This window comes from Halichoerus grypus, chromosome 4 (genome assembly GCF_964656455.1).
Source record: "Halichoerus grypus chromosome 4, mHalGry1.hap1.1, whole genome shotgun sequence".
Lineage (NCBI taxonomy): Eukaryota > Metazoa > Chordata > Mammalia > Carnivora > Phocidae > Halichoerus > Halichoerus grypus.
The window spans coordinates 127,648,482-127,674,760 of record NC_135715.1 but is presented as its reverse complement, the minus strand read 5'-3'; the positions used below and the strand labels follow the sequence as shown (position 1 = coordinate 127,674,760).

Below are 26,279 nucleotides of genomic sequence, written 5' to 3'. Positions count from 1 at the left end.
TAAATATTCTTAGTTTCTCTCCTCTATTAGTGCAGAAAATAATTGTATCACAGTCCTTCTCCTCTACTAGAATTCAGTCTCTCTGGCTTTCTGTCCTCCCGAAACACCAAGTTCATTCCTGCCTCGGGATGTAAACTGCTTTTCCAAAGGCTAGCTCCTTCCCCACCCCCTCACCCTCCCATTCTCATGTCTGCCTGCCTTTCATCTCCTTGGAGAAGTCTTTCTTAACTCCCCATTCTAAAGTGATTCTTACAACCCACTTAATCTCTGTCACATCACCCTGTTTTATTAGGTCCTCATAGCATTTACTACTACCTGAAATAATCTAGTTTATTTCTTTGTTTGCTTGTTTACTATTTGTTTCATAAAACTTGCATGCAGTTCCCTTAGCGCCATGACCTTTTCTATTTTGTTTCATCCCCGTCCAGCACAGAGTGGGTGCACAATAAATGTTCATTGGATTAATAATCAAAACTCTCCTGTTTTTTCCCCACACGGTTATTGTCAAATAATAAGCATCCTCAAGAGCATGAAGTGGCCACTATCCAGAGTAATTTTAACATTTTCATGCTTTCCCTTCTTAGAGCTTATGTGCTAGATAAACATCATTGAGAATATAAATCTAAGCAGTAACAGGAACAGGCATAATATAAGAGAGATTTAATACATACTACAGTGATATAATACAAAAGTAGAAAAGATCACTATTTGCAATACATGTGCTTGTATACCTGTTACTAGTTCATTACTCCATCACTTCATTTTATAAAGAGCTTCTTGCTGTCTCAGAAGCAACACAAGAGTAGAAGTATTATTTGAGTTTCTTTTGGTTGTAAGGGACTGAAAAACCAAAGGAAGTTCACCTAGGCAAAAGAGGGACCTATTGGTTCCTGCATTTAAACCAGTAGGAGGCAGCCAGCGCAGAGGGACAACTGGAATTAGGAACTTAAGGCTCCCAGCACATGTCCTATGACTTTCTTCTGTGCTTCTTTTACTCCTGCGGTAGCCTGACTTCTTCCAAATGACAGACGACATGGCCAGTAGCTCGAAAGCCACATGGTTTCACTGCCAGAGAAGAACTGAGTCTCCTTCCCTGACTCTTATTTGGAGAAAACAAAAATGAAGAGACAAAAAGAAAACAAATCTGTAAGAGGTTATGATAACCCAGCATTCATCAGAGTTCTATCCTTGAGCCAATTAATTTTGCCATGAAATGGTAAGGTAACATGATGGCCCAGCCTGTGTCTGGGGCCTCTACCTTTTCTGATCGATCATAGCTGGATAAGAAGTTATCTCTAAAGGGATCAGCAAAATCTGTAGGCCTATAGCTATACTAATTCAAATCATATGATTGGAAAACTTGGGTTGAGGGAAAGGTGATTTCCCATATGGGGAGTTTCTATTCTTAGAAGAGGAAACAGTAAATATCTACTAGGTTTTCGTATTTTCCTTCCTTACAAGGCACCTTAGTGCCTAAAATTAGGGTGACTATAAGTCCTAATTCTAGTTTTTACCTGCTTTTCTGAAATAATTATTAACATGCTCCCACTATGCTCAGAATTGTTTTGACTTGAACACTATAACACGTATGATTGCCTTACCTAGAAACCACTGCTAATCACGTTCTAGGTATATATGTAATTAACTAGTATGTACCCAGAAATTTTCCAAGTTTTATATAGGGATTCAAAGAAAGTATCTCTTTTATTAAGGAACTTACAATCTGATGGGTCACAGATTTCTCACCAGGAAACAGTATGATGACATATTTAAAGTGTCGAAGGTACAGAACTATCAACTCAGGGAAGGAAAAAAAAAAAAAAAGAACTATCAGCCCAGAATTCTATATACAGTGAAATATCATTCAGAAATGAAAGTGCAATAAAAACATTTTCATACAAAGGAAAACTAAGACAATTCGTCACCAGTATGTTCCTCTAATGGAAATACCATGGAAGTTCTTCAAGTCATGGGAAACAAATAATACCAGAAAGAAATTTAGATCATCAGAAATGAAGAAAGATCAACAAAAGTGGTAAATATCTGAGTAAATATAATTAATTATTCTTCTCTTACGTCTTCATATTTAATGGTTGAAAGTACAAATTAGAACACTGCTAATGGGATTTTCTATCCATGTGCTGTAATATGTGAGAGCATAAAAGGGAGAGGACAGCGACTTACATTTTGATGAAGTTTCTACATGCCACCTGATGTGATAAAATTTCTGATTCCATGTAGATTGTAAAATGTTAAGTAGATATAGTGCTTAGATCATGCACTAGAATATCTGTAGATATATAGTTAAAGCCACGATAAGTAAATTAAAATGGAATACTAAAAATGTTCAAATAACAGAAAGGAGAAGAAAGGAGAAAGATAGGGATAGAAAAATGGAGGAACCACACAGAAAACAAATAGCTGCATGATAGACCTAAACCTAAACATGGCAAAAGTGATGCTACATCATGGTCTAAATACAAGTCAGAGAGAGAGATTGCCAGAATAGATTTAAAGATACGGCCTAACAACTTGCTGGCTACAAGAAACTTGCTTCAAATGTAATAGTAAAGGTAAATGAAAAGTAAAACCGTGGAAGAAATGATATAATGCAAATACTAATCAAAATGAAGCTGAAGTGGCCGTATTAATAGAAGACAATGTAGACTTCAGAGCAAAGAATGACTAAGGATAAAAAAAAAAGGTGCATTATAATGATAGGAGGGATTCTGCTAAGACATAATGATCTTAAATATGTAACAGCAGAGCTTCAAAGTACGTGAAGCAAAAACTAATGGGATTGAAAGGAGAAATAGGAAATACTACAATTGGTAGTTGGATATTTAAACATACCTCTTTCAGTAACTGACAGAAATAGCAGACAGGGACTCAGCAAGGATATAGAGCCACTAAACACCATCAACAACAGATTGGATGTAACTGGCATTTATAGAATACTAACCTCAAAATGGTACAAATATATATTCTTTTCAAGGACACATGGAATAAATTCACCAAGATAGTAGATATCTTGGGTCATAAACAAATTTTAATACATTTCAAGGAATTAAAAGGATACAAAATCTTATTTCTGATACAAAGTTTTGTGATCATATGGAATAAAAAGAGAAGTTAATAGCATATTTAACAAGAAATTCTCCAAACACTTGGAAATTAAACATAGTTTTAATAATCTATTAGACAAAGTAGTCCACAGGGAAATTTGAAGATATTTTTAACTGAATGAAAATAAAAACATGGTTTATCTAACTGTATGGATATAGCTAAAGCCCTGCTTAGAGGGACATTGTTAGTAATACAGGCTTCTATTTTTTTTTTAAAAAAGATCTCAAACCAATGATCTAAGCTTCCATCTTAAGAAGCTAGAAAAACAGGAGTAAACATGATCCCAAAGCAAGCAGAAGGAAGTGCATAATAAAGATAAGAAATCAATGAAATCTAAAAGAGTAGAACAATAGGTAAAATCAATAAAACCAAAAGCTGACTTTTTAAAGCCCAATATAATCGATAAGCTTCTAGTTAGGCTAATAAAGAAATGAATGAAGGGAGCCTGGGTGGCTCAGTCGTTAAGCGTCTGCCTTCGGCTCAGGTCATGATCCCAGGGTCCTGGGATCGAGCCCCGCATCAGGTTCCCTGTTCCGCGGGAAGCCTGCTTCTCCCTCTCCCACTGCCCCTGCTTGTGTTCCCTCTCTTGCTGTGTCTCTCTCTGTCAAATAAATAAATAAAGTCTTTAAAAAAAAGAAGAAGAAATGAATGAGAAAGGACACAAATTACAGGTATCAGGAAGGAAAAATGGGGTATCTACTACAGACCCTGCAGGCATTTAAAAATAATAAGGAAATACTATGAATGAATCTTCATCCATAAATTCAGCAGCATAGATGACATGGATCCATTCCCCAGAAGCCACAAACAATTAAAACTCACTCAGGATGTAATAGATAACCTGAATAATTCTACAAACATTAAACATATTATATTCATATTTTAAAATCTTCTAAAAAAAAGAAACCTCCAGGGCCAGGTGATTTCACTAACAAATATTTAAAAACAAGGTAGCCCGATGCTCTACAATCTCTTCCAGAAAATTGCAAGAGGATAGACCACTTCACAACTTGGCCAGCATTATCCTGATATTAAAACACTAGGCAAAGGCAGTGTAAAATCAATAACACTTAAAATATTGATGTAAAAATCCTTAACAAAATGCCAGCAAATAAAATCCAGAAATACATAAAAAAAATAATATATCATGACTAAGTGAGGTTTTCCTCAGCACTATAAGGCTAGCTAGTATTCAAAAATCAATCAATGTAATGCCCCATATTAGCAGTCTAAGAAGAAAAGCCACATGATCATATCATTTGATGCAAAAAAACACATGACAAAATTAAACATAATAAAAAAAACTTCTCAGCAAATGAGGAATAGAAGGGAACTTCTTCAATTGGATAAAAAGTATCTACTCCTCTCCCCCTGCCGAAAAGGTAGCATCATAGTTAATGGTGACATAATAAAATTATGCACAGAACAAGGATGTCTGCTCTCATCATTTCAATCCAGCATCATACTGGAAGTCCCAGGCAGAGCAATAGGGCAAAATAATTAGTAACAATCATAAAATATGCAGATGATTAGAAAGCAAGATATACAACTATTTCTATTCACAGATAACATGATTGTTTATGTAAAATATTCCCAAGGAATTTCCAAAAAAGCTCCTAGAAATAATAAGTGAGTTTAGCAAAGTGACGGGAAGAAAGTCAACACACTAAAATCAGTTATATATATATATATTTAAAGATTTTATTTATTTATTCATGAGAGACAGAGAGAGAGAGAGGCAGAGGGAGAAGCAGGCTCCCAAGGAGCAGGGAACCCGATGTGGGACTCGATCCCAGGACCCTGGAATCATGACCTGAGCCAAAGGCAGACGCTTAACCATCTGAGCCACCCAGGCGCCCAATCAGTTATATTGCTATATACTAGTAATAAGGAATTTAGAGCCTAAATTTTAAAATATTCATTTTAACATTTCTAAAAAAAGAGAAACCCAGGCATAAATCTATTTCACATACAAAATCTGCATGCTGAAAACTATTAAATGCTGACAAAAGAAACGAAAAAAATATCTAAATAACGGGAGAGGCATACTGAGTTCATGGATTGGAAGACTCGATATGGTAAAAATGTCAATTCTTTCCCAGATAAATCTACAAATTTATCTCAATTCCTGTAAAAATCCCAATGCGTTTCTTTGTAGATATAGATAATTTGAACCTAAAATTTATATGGAAAGGCAAAGGAACTAGAAGAGCTACTATGATTTTGAAAAAGGAATAAATCACACTACCCGATTTTAAGACTTATTCTAAAGCTACAGTAATAAAGTCAGACTGCTATTGACATAGATCAATAGAACAGACCCAGAAAAAGACCCATGCATATATGGTCAGTTGACTTTTGACAAAGATACAAATATAATTTAATTGAGGAAGTACAATCTTTCAACAAATAATGCTAGAGCAATTGTACATCCATATGCAAAAAAAATGAACTTTGATCTACATGTATGAGCATTAAACAAAAATTAATTCAAAATAAATATTGGTTTAAAGGTAAAATGTAAAACGATGAAACTGTTAGAAGAAAACATCTGAGAAAATCCTTATGATTTGAGTTAGGCAAAAATTTCTTAGACATGGCACTAAAAGCATGACCATAAAAGAGAATATTTGTAAGTCACATACCTGACATAAGACTGGTATCCAGAGTATGTAAAAAACAATAAGAACTATATATTCAACAGTTTAAAAAAAAAAAGCAACCTAATTAAAAATGGGCAAAAGACTCGAAAGACACTTCACAAAAAAGTATACAGAAAAGGCAAATAAGCGTGTTAATGACGTTTTGCATCATTAACCACTAGGAGAATGAAAAATAAAGCCATGATAAAATATCAGTCTACTCCAAGTGGAATGACTAAAATAAAAATAATGACCATACCAAGTGCTATAGAAGATATAGAGCAATTGTGACTGTCACTCATTGCCTGATGGGAGTGCAAAGTGGTAAAGACATTCTGGAAAATAGTTCGACAGTTCCTTATAAAGTTAAGCATATATTAATCATATACTAATCATATGATCCAATAATTCTACTCTATTCCATATTTACCCTAGAAAAAATGAAAACATTTTCACACAAAACCCTATACATAGATATTTACAGTACATTTATTTTTTGTAGCAAAAAGCCCGACATAGTCCAAATATCTTTCAATGGGTGAATAGATAATTCAACTGTGATATATTCATACAATGGAATACTACTTATAAATAAAAAGGAACACATTTTTGATACTTGGAACAACTTGGATTCATCTCAAAGACATCATTCTTAGTGAAAGAAGCCAGCCTAAATGATTACATAAAGTCTGGTTCCATTCATATGACATTCGTGAAATAACAAAAGAATAGAGATGGAGAATGGATCGAAGTTTACCAAGGGTTAGGAGTAAAGGAGGGTGTGATTTAAAAGGAAGTATTAGGGAGTTTTTTGGGATGATGAAATTGTTCTGTGGCTTGATTATGGTAGTTACACAAATGTATACATGTGTTAAAATTCACAGAACAGTACACCAATATGTACCACTTTTATATCGCCATGTGCCTCTCAGAATGGCCAAAATCCAAAGCAGATAGAACAAATGCTGGTGAGGATGCAGAACAAAATAAACTCATTCACTGATGGTGGGAATGCAAAATGGTACAGCCACTTTGGAAGGCAGTGTGGCAGTTTCTCACAAAGCTAAACACGATCTTTCCATACAGTCCAGTAATTGTGCCCCTAGATCCCCAAATGAGTTGAAAAAATGTCCACACAAAATTCTGCATATGAATGATCATAGAAGCTTTATTCATAGTCAACAAAACTTAGAAGCAATCAAGATATCCCTCATTAGGTGAATAAATTGTGATACATCCAGACAGTGGAATGTTATTCAATGATAAGAAAAAGAGCTCCCAAGCTACCAAAAGACATAGAGGAAATTTAAATGCAGGCTGCTAAGTGAAAGAAGGCAAGCTGGAAAGACCACATACTGTATGTTCCAACTACATGATGTTCTGGAAAAGGCAAAACAACAGAGACAGTAAAAAAAAAAAAAAAAAGGCAGTGGTGGAACATGGGGATTTTTGGGCAGTGAAACTATTGTGTATGATACTGTAATGTTGGCTACATGACATTATGCATTTGGCAAAACCCATAGAACTGTACAACACAGGGAACCTTAATTGTAATAATATTGTATAAATACTAGTTCATCAACTGTAACAAATGTAACACACTAATGCAGGATGTTAATAATAGAGGAAACCGTGTGTGGGGGGTAGAGGTGAAGGAAGGGAAGTGTATGGGAATTCTCTCTACCCTCTGCCCAACTGCTCCGTAGCTAAAGCTGTTTTAAAAAATAAAGTCCATTAGTTAACCCTCATGCATTGTTGGTGGGTGTGCAAGCTGGTGCAGCCACTCTGGAAAACACTATGGAGATTCCTCAAAAAGTTAAAAATAGAGCTACCCTATGATCCGGCAATTTGCACTACTGGGTATTTACCCAAAGACAAAAAAATTTGATTTCGAAGGATACATGTACCCCAATATTTATAGCAGCATTACCTACAATAGCCAGATTATGGAAACAGCCCAAGTGTTCATCAACTGATGAAAGGGTAAAGAACATGTGGCATTTATACATATATATATGGATAGATAGATAGATAGGTAGATGATAGATATATTCTCCATTGTGACCATCTTGATATATATATATATTCATATATATATACATATATATATATGATGGAATATTATTTAGCCATCAAAAAGAATGAAATCTTGCCATTTGCAATGACATGGATAGAGCTAGAGAGTATTATGGTAAGCGAGATAAGTCAGTCAGAGAAAGACAAATACCATATGATTTCACTCCACGTGGATTTTAAGAAACAAAACAAAGCAAAGGGGAAAAAAGAGAGAGAGAGGCAGACCAAGAAACAGACTCTTAACTATAGAGCACACACTGATGGTTACCAGAGGGAAAGTTGGGGGGGGGAATGGAGGAAAAAGGTGATGGGGATTAAGGAGGGCACTTGGATGAGCACTGGGTGATATATGGAAGAATCAAATCACTATACTGTACACCTGAAACTAATATTACACTGTATGTTAACTGGAATTTAAATAAAAACTTTAAAATTCCATTCATTAAAAGAGTTCATTTTAATATAATTAAGAAATAAAAATGTAAAAAGAGACATTAAAAGAATAGTAATTCAATTATCCAAAAATGTGAGTGGCAAGAAGGCCCAGTTAGAGACAGCACAAAGCCAATGCAGATTTTTGCAAGGGACACCCTACCATTTTTTATATTCCGTTTCAATTAGTTAATCAATTCCTCTCTCTGTCCATTTTCATGACTGATTTGAAGTAAGTAAGCATTTGCTTCTCGTTTTATCTACGAAGAAGAAAATTATTATCATGCAATCCTTGTTAATATCTCAAGACTGAAGCAGTTAGTTTTTCTGTTGTTGCTAACAGAACCGTTAAACTGTGACTCCTTTTTAGGAATCCTCTTTCATACGTTGCAAACTCCTTTCAGCTGCTTCTCAAGAGTTATTGAGATGGCTTGAGATATCGTTCCACTACACTTATCATCCTCCACATTTTTATTGAAGATATTTCACTGGTATGACAACATGTCTGAATTAATATATAATAAACATCTTTTTAAACAGTGGCCGGTCCTTTTATGATTTGTCATAGCCACACTATTATGATAAATTACCTTAACCAAGTTCAACTTGATAACTATGAAAAAGGTTACATTGTTCTTCAATTATCCTTTTAATCAATCTCCCAGGATAATCATTCTGCCTAAAAATATGTTTCTCAATACTAATTTCATTATCTAGGTGATTCTCATCACTAATCATTAGAGTGAGAGTCTCCGTATTCTTAACAACTCTTACTTTAACTTAAATGGGTGATTAGACTCAATATGCAGGATATTACCTGCACGGTGGTCTTGATAATACATTCTCACATCGTAACTATCTTCACTTCATCCTACTAATAGATGTTAAAAAAGGGGAAAAAAAAGCTCTCTTATTAAACCCTTCCACAGTAAATCATATTTCTAAATGAAGATTACTTTTCAAAAAAAAAAAAAAAAGAGAGATAATAAAGAACTTTCTTTCCTTTATGCCAAGAAAAGCTTGTTAAATTTTCCTACACTGACTATCATTGGGCCTTTCCGAGTAATAGAAGGGACATCCTTTCAAAAGTGTTGGCAAAAGCATTTAGGGATCCTATGCTGTTGAGGATATGGATTTAAATAAAAAGGGAAAACTTTAATTACAGAGAGTAGAACACTTCTATGGCTCTTCTATGGCTCTCCTGGTTTTCTTTAGTATTCTTCGCTAGACTACATCATTAGCACAAAAAAAAGGCCTCAGTAAGCTTTCCTGAGTTTGCCCGGTCACAGCTCAGCTGGTGGAAGCTCCGTGGGAGCACTTGTGAGGAACTTAAAGTACACAAATCCGGATACATCTCTGCGTAAACTCTCACCTTTCACATTACAATATGTGAGAGAATTTTATACATTCCTCTCACTTCTGTAATGTTTTGTCCTCTCTTAAATGTTTTCCTCACTCTAGAGCCAGTCTTTAAGTTGTGTTCTAGCTAGCAATCATAAATCGGTTTTGACTTTGCTTGGGTTTTAGGAAAATGTCATCTATGCAAGCCTTCCTGCATCATAGCTTGGTCTACACAGTAGTTTCAGAACCGGTCCCCAAGATAAAATGAAATCGAAGCTGCATCCTGACACTTTATACGTGTTTATTGACTCTAGTTAATAATTTAGTTTATTGACTCTGTTATAATTGTTATTATTATTTATACTTTAGGTTCTAAAATCACAAGAATACTTTTTTCTCACTATGGAAACCTTTTGAAAACTACCTTTGTTTTCACTTTTTAACTTCTATACAGCAGAATTATATGCGGTAAATTTTGTGTTCAGAAAGACTAAGGATATACTTTCGATGTTATTAGAAAATCACCGTACTGTGTACACATCTACTTTAACGGTGAAGAGAAAGGTGGCGCACTTTCACTCATTTGAATATTAGATTTGATTTTCAGGAAACTTTCTCATATCCTCCCTTTCCCCAGGAGGGTAAACATATGCTATTTCCTTTAAAACAAGATTCTGTCCATTCACTTGCCAATGATTGTGATGGTTGGCAACGAAAAGAAAAAAAAATACATCCCACCAGTCTTTGTCACAATGACTTACACCAGCTTAAGCAGCAGACTTCCTAAACCGAGACTTATCACTTCAGGGTTATTTCCATGTGACCTGTGGAGAATACTCATGAATAGGAGGAGAAAGCATGTGGCTTTCTCTGCTGTAGGGCTGAACTCTTCGGTGCGAGACTAGAAGGCAGTCCTGAGTGTTGTGAAGTAATCATTAAGTTACACGCTTGTCATTTCTTGTACATTCACTCAGAACTAATGCACATCACTTTTTCCAATTATAATCACTCCACCATTTAACAAGCACAAAAGGCCTTAGATTCCAATTTGCCACTGATGCCTTGCTCTCACTTGCGTATTTCTTGGCATTTGCTAGGTGGTGCAGGGCTCCAATAATACGGAGCATTCTCCTTTCCTAAAACAAGCTTGCAAACAGGGAGGCGACAGAAACAGCTAGTCTCATGTTGGAGGGCAGGCCATTTTCACTGTTTTGATAATTTTCCTGTTCTTACAATTCTTTTCTGCTGTTGTAAATATACATTATTTCTCGGTTTCCTTATTGCCAAAGCTAAACATAAATCACATAGTGATACGCCATGTATGTCTCTGCCCAGGCTTCTCTGCAGGTCCTATCAAACCTTCTCTGGCCTACGCCTCATTTCATTTAGCTTCTCCAATCTGTGTCTGTCTTCACCAGCACACACACACACAAACAGCAATCACCAGGCTAGAGAAACACCATTGTCTTCATACTTTGTTAGCTTCTGCTTCCTTCGGTGAGTATTAATATGCCAGAATGAGCTGTGAACATGCTAGCTTTGGATACGCTGCCTTAAACACGAACTACATATAAGAGGAAATTGGTATTTTCATTTGCCGCACATGCTTTAATGATATTAAGCAATCTAATATGGTGCATACGCCGGATTTCAGTAATGCTTCTCTTGAGAATTTCAAACGGTAATGGCAATTTAAAATGACAGCCTTACATTTATATAGCTCCTTTCATCTCAGAGGTCTTTACACTTTATAAAGTTATATGGAGCAATCATTTCACTTACCCACCACAGAAATTCTGCCACCTCTAGGGCAAATCTAGGCTTACTTTCAAAATTGACTCAACATTACAGATAATTATGACAAGAGGCAAAAAGCAGCGCAGTCCATGAAAACCGAATAGGGAATACAGAAAGATAAAATAATTTCCAAAAGAAATTTTCTCCAAAGGTAAAAATCAAGCAAACACACACAAATTTCCCGAGGTTATTTAATAACCACCAGTGCACAGGACTGTGAACTCCCATGCCAGCCACTAGAGAGCATTTCAGGGATAACAAATTTAAGGCTAATTCTCCGAAGGTGAATTTAGATTAGTGAATGTACAAATTCAAAAAAAAAAAAAAAAAAAAAAAGGTTAAGGTTCTTACACAGCCAGGAAAAAAGGCTTAAAGTTTTCAGATTCTAAATAAAGATTTGTCATGTTTCTTCTTACTTAAAATACTGCCAATTTCCTTCCACTTCTACATACTTCTAGCACTGGACAAAGGTTTACACACACACACACACACACACACACACACACACACGTGCATGCACCTTGGCACCCAAAATTTTGAGAATTATGTACAGAATATATTACTTTAACAGCATTTTGAAAGGCCTTTCAGGATCTCTGTGATCACTTTTCCTTGACACAGTATATTTATGTTTAGGAATTATATAAAGAAAGCTAACACATTTACGTTTAGGTCTGGGTACTTGGCCGTGCACTTACACACTTTGAGTTGTTTGAGGCTGTGTCTAGTGGGGGATGAGCTAGCTTCCAACTTGACACTGATGTCAGGAGTCATCTCATGCAAAGTGGTTATAACCAGAACTAAATGACCCATGGTCATGCCTGCCCCTTTTGGCTACCTTTTCCCACCAGCTAATGCCAGTGTTGCTGGTCTGCCTACACACCAGAAACCTTTAAACCAGGACAATCCCAGCACCCCTAGGATATCCAGAACTCTCCTAGGTATTGGGGTCAGGACTCTTTCAAAACCAGACTCTCTCAAGCCCTGAACACTGTTGAAAGATGAGTGCTTTGCTTTCTTCTTTATCCTCCATGGTCTTGTTGTCATTATAGCTCATCTCCTGTACTTTAGACATCATTGAAAAAAATTAGGGAGCTATGGGTATATGTGAATTGATTTGAAATTTTTAACTCCTAGCTAAATCTCAGGCATTCTCAAGGGAATCTTGAGATTTGGCATTCGTAAAATGTAGAAATAGCAGCTGGGTGAGGTGTTGTCATTTAATAATAAGTTCATTATATAGGGAACACTTTTATTTAAACATAATTGCATTACTTTAAGAAAATACAAAAGTGACATTACTGTTGAAGACAATCTAGAAAAGACAAGCAAATAGAAGAAAAAAGAAAGTATAACTCCACTGTTAATACATTAACAGTATTAGGGCTTCACATAAGAGGTCTCCCATCATTTTCTTGTATTCATCTATACCTTCCCAACTTTATTTTTTTAAAGATTTTATTTATTTATTTTTGAGAGAGAGAGAAAGGGAGAGAACAAGTTGGCGGGGTGGGGAGGGAGAAGCAGACTCCCCGTTGAGCAGGGAGCCTGAGGCAGGACTCAATCCCAGAACCCTGGGATCATGACCTGAGCCACCCAGGCACCCCCTTCCCAACTTTATATTAAAAAAATATGATAATAGTAGTGTGCAGGTAAATGTTTCTCAACTGACTCTCCAGAAAAAGAAATAAAGCTCTGATTTGTAGCACTTGCCAATTTGTGTAGTGGAAATACTCTCACTACGGCTGATTTCAAGCTACTTATGTAAAGTCACTGAAGGACAAGATGGAAAGGGATGTGCCCAGTTGGTTCTTCAGTGTGGCTACAAGCCACTCCAGCACATCACTGAACTCTGCACACCGATGGTGGACTTTCCCTCATCAATGTTCATGAACATCTGTCCTTGTCAACAAATGTTCCTCTTAAAAGTCATTTCAATGTTGTATTCCATTTTATGGATATATCCTAATGTATTTAACCAATCCCCTGCTAGCTCTTGTCTAATTTTTACTTTTATTAACAACACAGTGATTAATACCTCAGAGTGTAATCATTATACACATTCTCATCTCAAAAAAATCTCTACACCAACCATTTGCCAACTGGGCAAGATGAGTGACGGGAGAGAAATTGCTAGGAGACTTGGGTCTCTGGCCACCTTCAGTGGAGAATGAGAAAAGTTGAATAAGCCACAGGGTCCTGGCAAACATAAATGAGAGGCAGGTTGGGTGGGAAATCTGCCAAACTGAAGCATTCATATTCCACTACAGAGGAAATGTAGGCCCTATGTTGACAGATATAATTATTTTTAAAAGGAAACCTCCTGCACTGTAAAAACTCCTTTCTGGGTCAAATCTGGTCTATGTGCCAGAGTATTCTGCCCATAAGAGTTACTAGCAATGGCCTGCCGTGCAGTGGAGTTCAAGATACTGGGCTCTTCCAATACCTAATTCCTGTAAGAAACAGATTTTATCTCTGCTTTATTTCTTTTTCAACAATTTATGCAATATCTGTTGATGGTAAAACCCAAGTGGTGTTTCTCATATGACAGTGTTAACATCTCAGTACAGTAGACAAATGAGCAAGTGTTAAAACTCAGCCCCATTCTCACACCCCAATGTATATTTTTTTCCTTTTCAGGTGATCTGAGTAGAGTCACCAGGTGTCTTTTCTCCTCCATGACTTATTTCACATCTTTGAGTTGTCAAATTTGTAATGTCCAGCTGTCAAGAGCTTAAGAAATGCCAATCTGTCTAGTTAGGGGGAAAAAAGCCTAGAAAAATATGGTCTCCAGTGGGATTTTATCTCTAGGTTCCCCTAGACAGGAAGGAGAGTGTACCTATGCCAGCCTACCTGCTGCTACAAGATTTACTTGTAGCCCAACCTACGGCACTTTGGGTTTAACATCATCCTTTTGAATTATTTGCATATTGGTTTAAATTCCTAGAATGTTTCATATACTTTTTTTTTTTTTAAAGATTTTATTTATTTTTTATTTATTTGACAGAGAGGGAGACAGCTAGAGAGGGAACACAAGCAGGGGGAGTGGGAGAGGGAGAAGCAGGCTCCCGGCCGAGCAGAGAGCCCGATGCGGGGCTCGATCCCAGGACCCTGGGATCATGACCTGAGCCGAAGGCAGACGCTTAACAGGCTGAGCCACCCAGGCGCCCCTCATATACTTTTGAATACAGTGCAGCAAGTTCCACCTATAGGAAATTATCTTCTTCCTTTTGTAAATACAACACTAGTAGTGTAAGAACAGAGGCACTTTCAAACCTCAAAAACAGCCAGGCTGTAAAAAAAAAAAAAAATCCGGCCATTTCATACATTATGGACTAATGGCCCAATTTTTAATGTGTTTTCCTATGTAGCAATTGTTTTGCTTTGAAACTTCTATCCTTCACAGTAAGTGATCAATTGCAGTGTATGTTCCTCAACGTGGACTATTTCAAATTTGGATCAAAGAGCTAAGTGTTAATGTTATAATTCTAGCTTTCCCCTTAGTGTTTCCTCATATCAGAACTTTTGTAATAAGTCCAAATTTGTGGAGACTTAAGTGAGACCGTTTGGTTCAGCAGTCATGTGCTAACAAAGTCAGGAGACCTGAATTCTGTTTCAATTTATTCCAAAACCAGTAACAACCCCTTGATGAATCCAGGCTCTTGCTCTATAAAGTGGAATACTTATAATTGCTTTAATTCATTACAGAGAGGTTTGTGAGGACCAGATGAGTTAATGCTTGTGAAAGCACTCTGCAACTTCAGTTGCTTTACAAATGTAGGACAATTCTGTTATTGAGCTCTGGAGTGGGAGGACGGGGGAAAGATATGACGAAGGAAATTTAAATGCAAGGAAACTGTTCTCCACAGCATTGTTTAAAATTTGTATAGAGATCAGATTTGGTGGATGATTAAGCATGAGAAGCAATCAAGAAATTCGAGCACAGATGAAGCAGAGTAGGCCAAATGTAAATTATGGACACTGAAAATATTATATGAGCCCACATTTACACTGTTTATAATCTTTGGGGATTTCTATATTTCCTAATGAGCATCATCATACCTTCTAAATCTCAAACTAAATAAAAATCCCATGCTTGGGTTATATTTTTAAAGTTTTCATGAATAGACTAGAGCAGTAATACTCCACCTTCACTGTGCACAAAAATATCCTATGGACTCAGTCAAAATGGGATATTTCTGAGCTCTACCCACAGAGATTATGAACTGAAAGACCTGAGTGAGGCTCATGAAGCTGCATCTTTAAAAAGAACTGCTGGGAATCCAATCTCATGAATCAAAACTGGAGGTAGAAAAGTTCATGGTGTGCTTAGGAGAGAGTGAAATATGGAAGTTTCACATTTGGTTGATTAGGAGGATGGTGAGAATATTAAGTATAAGAAGAAACACTGTAGTCTGCACACGGGTATAGACTGTGGCCATTAATGGTACCAATTGACTGTGTCTTCCTTTATCCATGCCCTCTCATATCAGCCCTAAGTTTGGCCATGTGACTTGCTTGGCATAGTTGGACTATAGTAAATGTGACCTAAGCAGAGGATTAAGAAGAGTTTTGGGATGGAGTATAACTCTTTTTGCAGGTCCGGCGAAGCCTGTGACCATCATGTGAAGAAGCATGGGTAACTTTGTGACATGAAGCCCATCATTTCAGTGCATTTACCTGATCACTGGCACCAGTTACCAGACCTGATACTGAGACCATTTTACACCAACTAGCTCTACGACAGATAATGACACGGGCTAAATTTACAAGGTTGGATTTAACTCTAGATGTGTTGAATTTGAGCTTTTGGTAGAACATGTATGAGAAATTCCATAATAGATAAGATGATCTAGAGCATAAGCAAATGGTTAGCAAAGGCATAAAGAAAAAGGTTTGGAAGTTACCTACTCAGAGATTGCGGTTTAGACTATGTAATAAGAGTATAAAATTGATCTTAGAGGACCTAAAGCAGAACCCTAACAAAGACCTCCACTTAGTTTGTTCCAGGGGAAAAATAAATGCAAATAACAGAGCTTTGAGGAAAGGAAAGGCAGTCAGGAGAACTAGGACTAGAATGTCACAGAAAGCAAGAAAGAAGATAACTTCTGAAGAGTCAGAGGAGAAAGGTATCAAATGTTCAGAGGAAAAAAATATTTCAGAGGAGGCATAAAATAATGGCTCAAAATAGGCTTGTGGCTTGAGCAGTTTCAATTGGCGAGTGCTTAAAAAAATTATATGAGATTGACTTCAGGTTTTAATGACCAAAAGGACAGCTAGACACTGAGCATCAACTACCTTTTGAAGGAGTGGGATCAAAGTAAGATATGAGGAAGAAGAGACATTTCTAAATATTTAGAAAAGGTTAATAAAGAATCTGTCTTATTAACAATTTAATATCTCATTAAATGAGACATTAATAGCCAAAGGGTGGATTCAAGTTAAATACATAACTTTTTTCTTATTTTGTTATCTTTGTCTATGACAGATTATCTTTGATATCATTTCCAGGAAATCCTTAGGGAAAAAAGTATATACTTAATATTAAGTATCACTTATTGAATTTTTTACCACTGCTCCCCCCAAAACGTCACTAAAATGTCAGGAAAGTTTGGTTACTTGCTCATTTTTAAAAAAATTAAGAAAAAAATCCATCAGGCTAAAAATTGGTAAGAAGACAATGGAATATTCTATTGTCTATAATGGACAAACTTTGGAAAAGAGAATGGTAGTGAATTACTTGTTATGGACTTGGCAGCTTAAAAAAGTGAAAACTGCTTGCAGAACAAGAAGCCAAAAAGCAAGCAAATTTACAAAGCAGAACCCAGGATATGATGAGGAACTGAAGATCCTAGGGACCTCAGAAGATAAGAATTAAAGAAAACAGGAGGGTTTTATGAAGTCTACAAGCAACACGTGACCTCCCAATTCTCTTCTACCCATTCAGCCAGGTGAGTACTCCTCCCAGGTCATGCTGAACTTGGATTTGCGAGACTAAGTAAACAACTGAAATCAAGAAGGCTTAACAAAAAAACAACAAAAAAAGGTATTTATTGTCCACATATATTGAATGGTTGAGATCACTACCCTCCTTACTCTGCTTGGCTCTAAGGACATTGACAATATTGAGCATACTCCAACCCTCCACCCACTTCACCCAATGTCAGAGGTCAAAAAATTTGTAATCTAGAATAAAAGATCTGAGATACTGATGAGCAAAAAGCCTCCAGCAAAAGGAGAACTTGGGAATTCAAAATACGTTAGTAGATATTTTAATGTAGGTTTAAAAATTGAAGTCAAGGAAAACTCAGAGACAGAGAGAGAAAAACAAAAAGAGAGAAACAGATCATAGGATCTAACCTATGAATAATGGAAACTTCAACAGGAGAGAACAAAAGACGCAGAAAGGAGAAAATTATCAATAAAAAAGTCAGGGACAAATTTCCAGACTAAAAGGACAAGAGTGTTAAAACAGTTAAAAACAGATTTTAACTGTTAAAAACAGATAAAACAGACTCAGTATAATGAATGATAAAAGAGATACACCAAAGCACATTATTGTGATATTTCACTATGCCAGCAATTAAGATAAGATCCTAACAGAAGCTAACAGAATATAAAACAGACCTATGCAAATGATGAGAAATCAGAATAGCATCAAACTTGTCAACAGCCTTGCCAGAAGCTAAAACCAATGGATCAAATCCTTTAAAATTCTAAGGGAAAACTATTTCCGTCCCAAGATTCTATACCTACCCAAATTATCAATCAACTATAAAATCATTTTATCATTAATTAATCATGCACAATTTCAAAATATTTACCTCCTATGTACCATTTTTCTAGAAAGTTTCCAAATTGCATGCTTCACCAAAATAACAGGAAAAAGAAAAAAAGAGAGAGAAAGGCATAAATTAAACACCAGGAAAAAAAAGAGAGAAATATTTCCAGAATAATAATACTGGGAAGTGCTAGGTCAATAGCCATGTTGAAGTCCTAGAGAACCAGTCCAGACTGAAGTTATAATTAAACTGATATATTATCTGATATGTTTGAATATACAAAAACAATATTTTGAGTTCTATTAGAGAATTTAGGGATGAAAGAGTGATTGGGATATATAAAAATAAACAAATGGAAAAATAAGCCAATTAATAATTGTAGGCACAGTGGAGAATATACTAGAGCTAAAATCATCTAAAGTAGAAAGTCGGCATTTTTAAAAATCAAGCAATGACAAAATAATTTTTTAAAAACCAGGAAAAAAAATGAAGCATAATTGAAAAGTGTTAGAAACATAACTGAAAACAAGCAGTTGGGAATTTTTGAGAACGAATTAACTAGTATAAGAATAATTACTCGTTTCTTAGAGAGGAACCTATTTTTACTAACAGAATAATTAAAAATTAGCCAAAATAATGGTCACTATTAATTTTGGGGGGAATTCTGTATCTCTGTGAATTGTTAGCTTCATGTCTAAGCTTATTTTTTCAGGTTATATTTGGAGGAGCAATTCAGAAAGCCAACTGAGCTTCACCCTCGAAAATACATACAATGAGATAGAAATCACTTGCGCCATGCCCCAAACCACAGAATGCTATAGTTAGAAACTGTCTTATCATAATCCAAAACGTTTAGGTCCTTGATGAGGAAACTGAGACCTCAAGTCATTAAGCGATATGTTCAAGTTCACTCATTTATAGCAGCGTAAAATTGTATACAAAACACTCAGGAGCTGGCAAACTCACATAACTGAATTTCATCCATTTAGTATGGTACTACCTGAAGCTGGATCCTATTTCCACTCAAGAGAATGAAAATGGAAAGTGGTTGGTTGTTGGACGACCTAAAGATAACCTATGCTTATATTTGGACATACTATCTTTGTTTCAGGAACTACATCAAGACAAATTATTTGCACACATATAAGTCAAATATGCATTTAGAATGTGATCATTTTAAATCATCTTGTAGATACTACAGATGATAAGTGTGGTAATTAAAATGGGCTTACTCTGAGTCAAACCGAGTCTCGAAAGAAGGTAGAAATCGACTTTGTCATGCATTGAGTTGTTTCCCCCCACAAAATTCATATGTTAAAGCCCCCAGTACCTCAGAACATTATTGTATTTGGAGATGGGGCCATTAAAGAGAGAGTTATGTTAAAATGAAGCCATTAGGATGGGCCCTAATCCAATATGACTGCTGTCCTTAAAAAGAGAAAATTTGGACACAGAAATGGCAGCAAAGTGCACACACAGGGGAGAAGACCATGTGAGGACGTGGTGAGAAGGTGGCCAGCTACAAGCCAAGGAGAGGCCTCGGAAGAAACCAGACCTTGATCTTGGACTTCCAGCCTCTAGAACTGTGAAAACATAAATTTCTGTTGTTTCAGCTACCTAGTTTCTGGCATTTTGTTATGTCAGCCTGAGCAAACCAATGCAGACTTCACGAGGAAGCTATTCGGAATGGGGTGTAGGTTGCTCTGTGTAATTAAGTCCAATGGACTCTGATGGGTGCATCGTCTGGGTCGTGGAGTCTGCTCTTATGTGTGTTTGGGGCTTGGGGGGAGTAGACTGAAAGGATGGAACCTGGTCTGTGGCAGCTGCTGGAGTTCCTCCTCACATTGTACCTGTATCCTAAGGAGCTTACATTAACGGAGACTTCAGAAAAGACGCTCCTGTGGAAAGAGGAATGGCCGAAGGCTCAGAATTGTATTCCTTTGAATACGGACTTTGTACCCCAGGCTGGTAAAGCTGCAATATATATTACTCTACCTTTCTAACGTTTACCGACTTATTAGAAGAAAAAATTCAAGCAGTTGTCCAAGAATGTGAAGGCCCAGGCTGTTTGTGAACTAGGAATTTAAAGTACTTCTCACAGTTCTGTAGTGAGTTTTTACTTCACAAAGGTATTAGGATGAGAGTGGAAAAAGCTGTTATCTTCTCTAGTATTCTTTGCTTATAGCATGTTTGCTTATATGTACGGCTAACAGGCTTACAAGATTATTTCTTAATAACTCTTTTTGTGAACATATGCAGTATATAATATTAGATCACACAGGTTTTCAAGTCGGACATCTGAGTTTGGTGTCTGGCCTCATGACCGTGAGACCTTAGACAAGTCACTTAACCTCTTTCACCTTAGTTATTTCACTTCTAAGATGAGACTAATACTATTACCCGATTCATAGGACTGCTTTAAGAATTCAGCAACATGCATATAAATCCCTTAGCATGGTACCTGGAAGATAAATTATTCCTTAATCAAACTGAGACATTCTAAATACCATGGAATTGCTTCATTTCCAGATGTTGATAGAGCTTTTTCTAGCATGAATATTCTTAGAATCCTTTTAAACAGTCAAAAAAAAAAAAAAAAAAACCCACAACTTTTTTCTTTTGCCATCTGAGGTTTAAATCTTTCATTATATTCACCTAAGTGGACATTTTCTTAACTCTGGAGAAGTTGTATTGCTTTGTAAGCATAAAACAGAATTAGTTTTATGTGGCATTGAGTGATTCCAAGTCCAATCGCGTGACAAAAACTAGCCCATGTCTACCTGTGCAGCGTAATCTGTTTATGCTGCACTGAAATATCAATTTAGAAATGCCACTTTCCTTGAGCAGCAAGTAATTATCTGGAAGAAACATATTTTATCACTCCCTATGGCTGGTATCAGGCAGCAAATCTTCAGTCCCCGGCACATGATCCCGTGTTTCCTTACAAATTGTGCCGCTGAGCCGTACTGTACCTTAACACTTTTAAATAAGATCTTGACATTTGTGTCATTGTACAAGCTCGGATCTGGACGACAGGATTCTTTCCCCCCACTTAATTTAAACCCACTATTTTTCATCAAATGACAAGCATACATTATGGTCTCCATTCTAACCAAGGCTCCAAAGGCTATTTCAATTTGACTAGAGCTGTTTTCTGCCAAATGGCTACTCTAAGTTACACTGTGCACATTACCCACCAGAAAGCACAGGGTTGATGAGAGTGCACTGTCAACTATCCTGCACATCGATATGGGGGTTATTTGATTTGAAATTGGATTCTAGCCTTCCTTGATCTGTTGTATAAATGGAGAAGCATGTGTTGGAGAAATTCTTACAAAGTTTATGAAGAATGTGATGTACTTTCCCCCCTAGAGTTTGTCTTTTACTTCGTTTGACTCCAGCTCAAGTTCTCATCTCAGTGATAAATATTCAAAGCTAAAAGTAGAAGAGCTTTTTTTTTTTCTTTAAATGGAAAGAAAACTTAGGAAAAATTATTCTATGCATGAATTTCTTCTGTGATATGAGTTGGGTGCAAGTTGCAGACTTTTGTAGCAGAGTGGCTTTGTGACCCTTCTTTAAACATTTAAGACTTAGTTCAGAAGTTCACTGAATATGATGAGACATGATTCTTAAGTACGGAGCCTTCAAAAAAAGTATCTTCTAAATATATAATATTCTCAGCGAGGCATGTCAGTCATTGTCAAGATGAAAGTCGTTTAAATGCTAAGTTCCCGGTAAACTGTATCTATATTGTAGGGCTCTATTCACAAAGCAATACCTTAGCAGTATGTGTAGGGCATACAAAAATATATCATTTTATTATGGGACATACTGAACTCTGGATATTGTGATGTGAGGTGGGGAGGGAGGGAGTTTGCTATGCAAGTTACATGCTTATCATCAGTATGTGGATGGCCCTAAGGGCAGCATCGAGAACTTCAGAGAAAACATATTAAATGGGCATGGGGGAAGCATCCTTTTGACCCAAATAAAAGGGTCTTTGTGTAGATCTCATGAGCACAAGATTTTATATTTGAGTGGATAAAGATGTGCAGTTTCTTTAGAATCAAAGGTAGATTGGCAACACTTTTAGTAAATGGCAAAATAATTATGAGTGTATTTGGTATTCAGTGTAAAACATTTATCACTTTGAATGGTTTTGGCATCAGGGCAGCTGTAATAGGCAATCCCACAAGAATCCCTTTGTAATTTAGCATTAATTGATGTTCCTTTATTGTAACGGCAGTTGATAAGTTAAAAGGCACTGAATTGAAGAAGGAAAATAAAATGCTTTGACCAGTCCTTTAACAGCTTCTGCCGGTGACTGGAAAAAAAATAGCTATAAAATAAAGCAAACAGAAACACTGCCCAATTTTCTAGGCATAAGACTGGTTGTGTTTGCATTTACATGTTTATGAGTGCATATACTTGCTGAAGATTAAAATCTAGTATTTAGCTTCAGAAAATGGACTGTTTCTAAATATTTTAGAATAACTTTTCTTTTTTTACTTCATGTGTGATAGATTGATTACTAATGGCCCCAGTTCTTCATCCTTTTCTGTATCCACAGCCTTTGTGATGTGACTTCGCATCTCCTCCCATCAGTGGTTAATTCTATTTTCCCACCTCTTGGATCAGGGCTGGACTCAGGACTGAACTTTGGCTGATAGAATGTGATGGAAGTGATAGTCTGCCTAGGTTTCTACTGGCTCTCTTGAACCCCTCCCAGCTGCCATGTGAACAGCCTGGGCTAGTCAACTGAAGGATGAGAGACACATTGGACAGAGATGAATTATCTCAATGGGACCTTCCTAGAATACCCAGCCTCTAGTTGACTTTGCTGACGGATTACAAATTCCTGAGCAAGCCCAGACAAAATCACTGGAGTCTGATTCAAACCAGAAGAACCACACCTCTGATCTAAACCTATATTGCCGATCTCCAGAATAGTGAGCTAAAGAAATGGTGATTCTTATAACCCAGGATGTTTGGAGGTGGTTTTTTTAATGCAATATTAGATAACTATTTCAGCATGGTAGACTGAAGAGGTACTGAATTAAGAAACATAAGGGTAAAGTTTTTGTTTTAATAGCATTAAGCTTCTGATGTAAAACGAATATTCTAGCCATACTAAACTCTATAATCTTCATATACTGTCCTCATTTCCTTAGCTTTGTGCCTGAAAAGCTCTTCCCAAAGGCCAGATTGGACTCATCCTTCAAGGCAAAGGTCATGTGTTCTTACTCCCTAAAGCCTTCTCTGTTTTCCAGAGCCTGTGCCTCAGAATTTCCTGGAATTTTAGTTTTATCTGTGTACTGTCACATATCACTTTTCCCTTGTATTTGTTTTTAATATGAGTGATTTTTCCACCCCCTCCAAAAGGCGTACATGGTATCTTATCCATCTTTATAACCTCAAATCACCTCCTAGTGTCTTGTTAAACAATCAACAGATATTTGAATGAATAATATAACAGACTAAGAAACCACTCTGGATCCCAGCCTTCCTCTCTATGTTCTTGGTGTCTTATAAGGAGTAGTTAGGCTCTTCACAGAGCACTTAAACAAATATAAAGGTTTAATTCTCTTAATTATTACTGCTATTATGTTTTTGCTTTATTTCTATGCATTTCCTCTTCCTATAAAATTTTTATATTCTGTAAAACAGGATATTTTAAGCTTTTTTGAATGCATAATAGCAGTAAAAACAATATGAAGGTTATTTGGTTTGTTAAATTTTTAAAGAAGAAGTATCTTTTCTGTATTTATTAATTCTAGTAGAGGCTATTTTTTTGAAGTATCCAGATACCTTGTCCCCTCTGCCTTTTCATTCATACGTTGTGTTTCTGGTCTAAAGAAGTAAGTTTTTGAATTTACATAAATAACATAACATAAATAACATAAATAATAACATAGTGGCTCATACATTCCCTGAATCTGAGAAACACCAGTCTATAACAGAAGTGGATAAATTTCAGCACACAACACTCAGATTGACACTGTTATCATGGAGTTTTCAATAGACTAGGGAAAAATGACAATAAACTAATGAATCAACAAATAGATTCTTTGAATTGGTGGTGCATATAGACAAAGACAATGTGCAAAAGTGACAGACAGTTTTAAGACCAACCTCATGACCACTTTGGTGAGTTCAGTGGGTGAGGGGAATGTGTGCCTGAGGGCCGGTGTTTGCTTTGCTTGATTTGAAACTCTGGCTTAAGTAACTTGGGCCATCTAGGAATTCCAATATAACAGTCCCCCCTTTATCCATGGTTTTACTTTCTGCGGTTTCAGTTACCCACTGTCAACCTCAATCCAGGAGCCGATGATCCTCCTTATGACCTATCGTCAGAAGGTCAAAGTAGCCTAAGGCTACGTCACGATGCCTGTGCCATCCACCTCACTTCATCTCATCACGTAAGCCTTCATCTCATATTATCTCAAGAAGGGGTGAGTATAGTACACATAAGATACTGTGAGAAAGACCATATTCACTTAACTTTCATTATAGTGTGTTAGATTTATTATTAGTTATTGTTTTTAACCTCTTTGCTGTGTCTAATTTATAAAGTAAACTTTATCATATGTATGTATGTATAGGAAAAAAACACAGTATATATATATATATATATATATATATATATATATATACACAGGGGTTCAGTACTATCTGTGGTTTGAGGCATCCACCAGGGGTCTGGGAACGTATCCCCTGTGGATAAGGGGGAGCTACTGTACTCAGGCGTGGGTGTATATGTAACCCACTGATATTCCCTCTCATATGATTGATGGCAGGACTGCTCTATTGTTTGTTTCCTAGTATAACATGAATGAAGTTATATTTTATGTAAATAGATGTGAGCATCATCATTTTTAATCAATATATGATCTGAGAGTAATAACTCTTCTTTTTTTAAGATTTTATTTTTTATTTTTGAGAGAGAGAGTGCACGAGCCAGGAGGAGGGGCAGATGAAGAAGCAGACTCCCCACTGAGCGGGGAGCCCGATGCAGGCCTGGATCCCAGGACCCCGGGATCATGACCTGAGCTGAAGGCAGACGCTTAACCAACTGAGCCACCCAGGCGCCCCTGAGAGTAGTAACTCTTAATTTTTGCTTTTAATATGCTCTAATAGGTAGAACATTTTAACTATGTCCATGTATCTATCTTTCCAAAATATTCGAAAGCTTCTTCAGTTTTAGAAATCCCCTAAGAATCTCAAAATACAAGTTTTATCCCCGTCTCCCATGTCTATACTTCCTTCTGTTTGCATGCATATCAAACTTTCATAGGTAAAATCCCCATCACTAGTATCAAGGCAGAATTAATAGTTTTTCCCTCTAATCCCATAGAAGTGGCATCTGTGTTACAGCACTTGTATTACAACTGGTCATTGTTTTGTTTCTAGAGGCCCAGAGCCCTCAAAGTCTAGGCACTATTTCACAATTTTTATAGGGGGCCTTTAGTATTATATGGCAGACACTAATCAAAGTTCTTTTCAAGTATTAGCTAATTTAACACTCACAATGTAATGCAGTAGATACTCCAATTAACTCCTGTTTTACAGATGAGGGAAACTGAGACACAGAGAAGTTAAGTAACTTGTCCAAGGTCACACCACAAGTGGTAAAGCTAGGATTTAGATAGTCAGTGCAGCCCCAGGGCCGTGCCTTTATCACCATATAATGATGCCTTTCATATGTAGCAATGGACATTATATAAGGAAATGAGTCATAGTTGTCCTGGAAAATTATTATTATTATTATTATTATTATTATTATTATTATTATTATTTAGCAAGAGTCCATTGTGATGTACTTGCGATGGTTAGTTTATGTATCACTTGGCTGGGCTATAGTACCTAATTATACAAGCGAACATTACCTTAGGTGTTGCTGTGAAGGTGTTTTGTGGATGTGGTTAACATTTACAATCAGTTGACTTTGAGTGAAGATTACCCCTGATAATGTGGGTGACCTCATCCATTCATATGAAGGCCTTAAGAGTAAATACTGAGGTTTCCTAGAGAAGAAGAAATTCGGCCTCAAGTTTATAGTATTAACTCCTGCCTGAGTTCCAGG

General features: G+C 36.5%; 1 long non-coding RNA gene across 23 annotated transcripts in view; it reads left to right on the top strand.

Moving 5' to 3' along the window:
* LOC118522266 (uncharacterized) overlaps positions 1–26,279 on the top strand; it is a 436,304-nt gene that overhangs the window by 294,546 nt on the left and 115,479 nt on the right. For 18 of the 23 annotated variants that reach the window (XR_013447182.1, XR_013447181.1, XR_013447184.1 and 15 more), the window contains 2 exons: positions 24,493–24,648; positions 25,138–25,293. This is a non-coding gene — a long non-coding RNA (uncharacterized LOC118522266). Of the gene's footprint in view, positions 1–24,492; positions 24,649–25,116; positions 25,294–26,279 lie in introns of all 23 variants that reach the window. The other 5 variants (XR_013447169.1, XR_013447171.1, XR_013447166.1 and 2 more) reach the window with 4 other exon arrangements.